Source organism: Chrysochloris asiatica, unplaced genomic scaffold, assembly GCF_000296735.1.
Source record: "Chrysochloris asiatica unplaced genomic scaffold, ChrAsi1.0 scaffold00488, whole genome shotgun sequence".
Taxonomy (NCBI): Eukaryota; Metazoa; Chordata; class Mammalia; order Afrosoricida; family Chrysochloridae; genus Chrysochloris; species Chrysochloris asiatica.
Window position 1 is genome coordinate 630,819 of NW_006409006.1, and position 6,954 is coordinate 637,772.

Consider the following 6,954-nt stretch of genomic DNA (forward strand, 5'->3'; position numbering starts at 1 on the left):
GGAAGACCCCCAAGGAGATGGATCGGCCAGGTGGCATCATTGATGGACTCAAGTGTGGCAGCGGTAGTGAGGTTGGCCCAGGATCGGACATTGTTTCTGCTGTGCATGGGGTCGCTATGAGTCAGTTCCGACTCGATGGCACCTGACAACAACAACAACAACAACAACAACAACAACAACAACAACAATATCAGTCCATTTCAGCTAAGTAATGCCTAGGATATTAATCTTTTTGTGTATTACATTTCATTTTTTAATGACCAGATTTTACTAGGGCCATGCTTCATATATTCTATGTTTGATTATTACTGGATATTTGCAGTTGTTCTTTCTTCTTTTGATTTGTTTTCCATTTGTCCCATGAAGGGACTGAAAGTATTGCTACATCCATGTCATTATAGTCAAGCTCTACTTTAAGGAGGCAGCTCTTCTCCAGTTGTATTTTGAGTGACTTTCAACTGAGGGACTCGTCTTCCAACACTGTATGAGATTATGTTCTTCTACTATTAATAAGGTTTTCAATGGCTAATCTTTCAGAAGTGGTTTCCCTCTCTCCTTCCTATTCTGCTTTATCAAGAAGTTCTGCTGTTACCTGTACACCATAGACGTGGTATTTAAGGATTTGTGTCAACTTGGCTGGGCCAAGATACCTCTTCATTTGGCATTAGAGATGTGGTTATTCCCATGGTGACATCTAATACAATATAGTTAACTCTATGATTATTGACTATGAGCAGGTGTAGTTAACTCTAGGATGAACAGCTAATCAACTGAAAATATGTTTCCTTGTAGGTGTGGCCTGTTTCCAAAATATTAGGAAGAGCTTTTTAGCTTTCTGCTGAGTCTGGAGCTTGTATGTGACTTATTTTCTAATCTTTGGACTTTGTACTTGAGCCAGTGGCCTGCTCTATTATCTGGAGATCCCAGAACCCATAGGCAGCCTACCTTCTTACCTGCGGAACCTGACTACTTGTGAAACATTCCTGGCTGCTGATGTTGGTTCATCTGTCCTAAACTTAGACTCTCCCACTTCTACAATCATGAGCCATTTTCTTGATATGAACCTCTTTACATATGTATATGGAATCCTGGTGTGGTGCTGTGGCTTAATCCTCTGGACTTCAAGGTCCCTTTGGACTGCAAGGCTGCCAGTAAGCTCACCAGCCACTCCTGACTACAGCAGAACTATAACCCCTTCTGAGACTTCCCGGAAGGACAATGGTTAAGGAAATCCTCCCAATTGGCAGAACTTCTAGCAGTTCATTGTTTTTATGCTTGGAAGGAGAAATGATCAGATGTCCGACTGCATACTGATGCATTGGCTGTGGCCAATAGTTTGATTTATTGGTCAGGGTTTGGAAGGAACATGATTGGGAAAATGATGATAAGGAAGTGTGAAGAAGATGCATCTCTCTGATTGGGACTAAAAATGAAGATCTTTGTGTCTCATGTGAACATGCATCAAAGAATTACATTGGCAAAGGAGGATTTTAAAAACTAAGTGGACATGATGACAAGTTCTATGGAAAGTAATCATGCTCTTTCTCTAGTCACTCCTGTCATTGCCCATTGGCTCATACACAAAGTGGCTATGGTTATAGAGATGGAGGTTATGAATGAAGTCAGCAGCATTGGTCTTCCACTTATCAAGGTTGACTTGGCTACAGTCATTTCTGAGTGTCCAATATGCCAGCAGCAGAAAACAACACTGAGTCCCAGATATGAGTTCTTTATTCACGGAGATCAGCTAGGAATCTGGTGTCAGGTTGATTGTATCTGACCACTTCCATCATGGAGAGGGCAGCATTATGTTCTTATTGGAAGAGACACTCTGAATATGGACTTGCCTACCCCCCACACAGTGTGCCTACCATGAACTTATGGGATGCCTAATTACCATCCCACACAACATCAACTCACATCAGGGGACTGACTTCCCAGAAAATGAAGTATGGCAACAGGTCCATAATCATGGAATTCATTGGTCTTATCATGTTCATCCTCAGACTGCTATGGGTGATAATGAAGGAAACAGTGAAAAATAAGTCTCTAAGAATTTTGGAAAATAAATTGAATCTTTCAAAAAACTTATGAAGTATCTATTACCCAAGGATGTAATAGGGACAGATGAAGAATAAGGGGAGAGAAGCAAATGCTCAGTCCTATATGAACAGAGTTCTGAGGTCAGGATACCTGATCAGAAAGGTATCTTGCACCTAGAGGGAAGCTGAAGACAGGACAACTGGTTACGGGCATTCTTGTCTGTCAAAGAGTGGATGAGGGCAGTCTGCCTCCCCAGCACTACCCATTATACTGGTCTGTTGAGGCAGAGTCTGTGATCTCCAGCAGTAGTGGTGGGCACCTATCACCTCGACCACAGGTGGAGGAAGGCTGGGTGATAGAGGTGTGTGGATATGGTTGGGCTTGTTGGGCTGCTAGTCATTAGGAAGATGTGGAGAACAAGGAGAGGATTGCATTTTTCTCACTGGTGTTTGAGCTTGTACTGTCCTGGGAAAGTTGAAGATACATCTGATTGTTGTTCTTATCAAAGGTGGTGGTGCTACAGATAGGTGTTGGGCTGCTAATCACAAAGTAAATGGTTCAAACCTACCATTTGCTCCTTGGGAGAAATAGGACGTTGTCTGCTCTCATTAAAAAGTTGCCATTTCAGAAAATCTAGATAGGTTTACTATGATTTGAAATCAATTGGATGACATTGGGCTTTGGTGGTCTTGATCAAATGCTGTTTGCAAGTGTTCAAAATGGTTGTGTGGTATCATTGTTGTTGTTCAGTGTAGTTGAGTTGGTTCCAACTCATAGTGACCCTGCATAGGTTTCCAAGGCTTTAAATCTTTGTGGGAGCAGAAAGCCTCATCGTGCTGTGCTGTCAATTCACCCATTCATCTGTCTTCTCTTTTGTCATTTTGTTCAGCTTCTTCTCCTAGTCTGTATTCAATCCACTTCTCTATCCTTTTCTCTGAAGAGTTCCAGGATTATCATCCATATCTGTTTCAGTTGGTCTCTCAAGTCTTTATTGTGGAGGGTCTGTGTGTGTGTCTGCCCAGCCCACCATCTTTCCAGAAGCCACAATGAATGAAATTCTTCAATGTAAGTTAAAACTCTTGATACAACATAAGGATTTTAAGGTAAAAGAAAAAAATCAGACCAATATTTCTTGGCATTTACATAACACCAAAGTTCTAAAAAGAAAAATGAAATAAAACAAACAAGTATCAGCAGAATAAAGTCAGCATTTTACAGAAAGAGTTATACTTCACAATCAGATATTTTTTTGTCTCAGGGACAGATGGGAAGTGCATTATTAAAAAGTCTGTCAGAGTAAATTAATGCATTTTGAAAATAATGGGGTAATTAAATGACTAGGTCAGTAGATGCAGAAAGATTTAGATAAAATTCAACCCAAATTTATGGTCAAAACTTCAGCAAAACTAATTATAAAAGAATAGTTTCTTAATCACAGAAATAACATCTACATGGCACTTAAAACAAACGTTAGAGCCCTGAAAGTTTTTTCATGTGAAATTGGAAAGTTAACTCAATAAAATATTTGTTCTCCACAATATTAATAATCCATAGATTCAATGCAATACCAGTTAAAACCTAACAATTTGTGTGAATGTGTGTGAACATTAACAATTGATTCTGGATATTCAAAAAGTCGAGTAAGGCAACTGAGTAAAATTAACAATGTTAGAGGATTTACAAATACCAGTCCTCAAGACATGATAAAGCTATGACAATTTGAAAAGTGTGGTATTTATGTAATGATAGAAAAAATGGGGAGTGGAACAGAAGAGAATCCAGAACAGACTCATTCCTGAATAATCTTGTGCTAGCGTAGTGGTTACGAATTGGGCTGTAACCTCAGGGTCAGCTGTTAGAAACTACCAGCTGCTCTGCGGGAGAAAGATGTGGCTTTCTGTTACTGTAAAGGTTACAGCTCCAGAAACCCTGTTCATGGTCGCTATGAGTTGGAACCAACTCCATGGCACATAACAACAACAACAACATAACAAAGTTGATGGGGAAAGGATGGAATTTTTTCAATAAGTGACAGTGGATCAATTGGATATCTATATGGGAAAAAATTAATGATGCTTCTCACTATATACAGAAAATATTTGAGATGAATTGTAGATCTAAATGTGAGTGACAAAACTGAATAGTGAAAAGCGCAAAAAGTACTATCACAAATTGGGGGAAAGAAAAATGGGGCTCCATTAAAATTAGAAACTGTCCACAATTAGAAGAATGAAAACAGAATACAGAGTACATCTTTAAAGTATATATTTAATATGTTATTCTTTTGTTTTTAAGTGTTGCCAGTTTGGTTCTGACTCATAGTGACCCTGTTTCCAAGAAGCGGCTGTTGAATTTGAACTGCCGACCTTGCAATTCAAACCGACCTTGAGGTTGAGTGCTTATCCTATGGCACCACACCAGGACTCCTTTTTAATACGTGAATTATAAATTTAAAGAGGACGCCTATACATCAATAAGTATGAGACAAAACCCAACAGAAAAAAAGGCACATAGCGATTCAACATATAAGACAACTGAATGAACAATAAAATCATTCTGAATCTCATTATTCAACAGGGGAATGTGAATTAAAGCAATTACATATCATGATACACCTGTTTTGAAGCCCTGGTGGTGTGGTGACTTAAGCATTGGGTTGCTAACCAAATAGTTGGTAGTTTGAATCCACCAACTGCTCTGTATAGGACCAATGAGGCAATCTGCTATAAATATTTACAGCCTTGGAAACTCTATGGAGAAGTTCAACTGTATCCTATGGTGTGCTAGGAGATGGAATTGACTGTATGTCAGTGGCTTTGGCCTGCTTATTTTATACACCCACAAACCCCCAAACCAAAATCAGGACCACTGTCATGATTGTAACTCATAGCTATGCTGCATAGGGGTTTCGAGGTTTAAATCTTTACAGTAGAAGACAGCCTGATTTTTCTTCTTTAGAATGGCTGGTGTATTCGAAAGTCAAGTATGTGTTTAGCAGTCTAATTCTTATCCTCTGGTACTATCACGGTTCCATATATCTATCAGAAGGAATAAAAGTATGGAGGAAAACTAGCAAATTTAAAATACGACGGGACTTAAAAAAATTATATAAAAATTCATTGTCTTTTAATCCCATTTTCCATAAACTTTTTGAAGTCCCCTCATAGAAAGAATGGGGTAGAACAACCATAGATTCTCATATACTACCATAGAGAAAATAATTTGGAAAACTGTTTAGCAATCATTTTACAAAATTGTTTAGCAATAGCTAGCAAAATGGAACAAATGCATAATCTATGACTCTGTAATCCATTCCTAGGTGTATGTCAATCAGAAACATTTCCATATTGTTTCCCAACTCATTTGCAATAGCAATATTTGTAATAGCCTCAAATTTGGAACTGTGCTCTGGAACAAGATATTTAACAGTTGTTGTTGTTAAGTGTCACCAAATCGATTCCGACCTGTAGTATCCATGTATAGTGTCTCTGAGGAGCAGATGGTGAGCTTGAACCACTGGCCTTTTAGTTCAAACCGCTTTGCAGTCTAGCACATTAAACCCACAGCACCACACCCGGAGTCCATCTAACAAGTTGTTGTTGTTGTTAGGTGCCATCTCGTTGTTAGGTACCAACTCATAATGACCCTATGCACAACAGAACAATACACTGTCCAATCCTGGGCCAACCTCACTATTGTTGCCATCCTTGAGCCCATTGAAGCTGCCACTTTGCCAGTCCATCTCGATGGGGGTCTTCCTCTTATTCTCTGACCCTCCACCTTAGGACTACCAATATCCCTTTGAGGTTGTGAAGTTATTAAAAATAACCATTCTCCAGGAATGTGGAAAAATCAAGTTATTTCTATCATGCTTAATACACATAAGTGAATCAGGAAATTCAAGCTTGTTGTTACCCTTGTCCTCAGGGTATGGCCCTCTGATCTGCCCTGTGGGGCACCTGTCTTCTCACTAGGCTACTGTGAATATAATCAAATTTAATAAGTATCACAGTCTCTATTTCTGGATCTGCAACTGAATTTATAATACCTACTGCAAGATAGTATAAGTAAAACATTTATACCCTCCCTTGAACTGCAAGCTCAACAGTTCAAGCTCACCAGCTGCTCCTCGGAAACCCTACACAGGGTCGCTATGGGTCGGAACTGACTGGACTGCATTTAACAGCAATGCCTTCCCTTAATACTTCCACTCAACCCATTCCGCCATGCCCCATCCCTCCCAAGGAACACAAATAGAAGGTTAGTAAAGAAGTATTGCTAATAAGGTTCATTCATGCAGAGGTTTATTCCAAATATGCATGTCTTAGTCTCATCAAGATACCTGTTTAAAGAAAAAGTTTACAGACATAGATTAAGTGTAAATTGAGAAACAATAGGTTCACTTTTTGACATTTTGATGTTTTTGTTTAATAAAACCTTCTATGGTCTTGTAGCAATACTTTTTGATTTACTCTAATACGTTGTTACTATAAATGGATCTTTTTGGTCAATGTGGTTGATACAGTAAAAACAAAACATGTTTGTGTTCTTGTTTATCGACTATTTCTAGGGTTAAATAAATCATATGACAGCTCATTGAATTAAACAAATACTCATTCTTAAAGAATGCTGTGACAATTGTCATTACAATTTGTGGAACAGATTATTTTGATTTGAATATTTTAAAAGGCTACATTCAAACCCAGTCAATAATGAAAACCTTTGGATTTCTGCTTCTGTCTTAATTTTATTATTTGAAAAGAAAGTCAATTTCCTCAGATAATTTAAGATAAACATGAAAAAAGAGGAAACTGCTATTGCTCTGATCTGTCAACTCAGTGTTGGAGAAATGTCTATTTACTGCCATCTATCAAGGAGCTCTTGTAGTGTAGTGGTTACGAATCGGGCTGC